Source organism: Chiloscyllium punctatum, chromosome 21, assembly GCF_047496795.1.
Source record: "Chiloscyllium punctatum isolate Juve2018m chromosome 21, sChiPun1.3, whole genome shotgun sequence".
Lineage (NCBI taxonomy): Eukaryota > Metazoa > Chordata > Chondrichthyes > Orectolobiformes > Hemiscylliidae > Chiloscyllium > Chiloscyllium punctatum.
Window position 1 is genome coordinate 18427942 of NC_092759.1, and position 427 is coordinate 18428368.

Sequence of the window (427 nt, forward strand, 5' to 3'; positions counted from 1 at the left end):
TCATGTTTGTCAGGGATCTAAGAAGAGGGAAGAGAGAGATGAGAGAACGGGCAATTGGGTGTTCTTCCATGCGGGGGCACTTGTTTGGCACTATTGATGTCTGAAATTGCTGGCAAATTGTTAATGTAGAGGAGATGGGGGGCGCAGGTGGTCCCTCTGGAACATGTAAAATCTTGGTACCTGTCAGGCGAAGTATTAACCCTAGAGCGCTCTACCAAACGTGTAAAGGTTTTCCCTTGTTAGACTATCACAGAGTCTCCAATCTCTGAGTGGGTTGGGGGAAACTCAGTATTGGGTATCTTCTGAGAAGAGAAAGTGAGGAATGCAGATCCGGAATACCACGGGCCTGTGCTTGAAACGTGGACTCTCCTGCTCCCTCAGATACTGCCTGACCTGCTGTGCTTTTCCAGTGTCACACTGAGAGAGT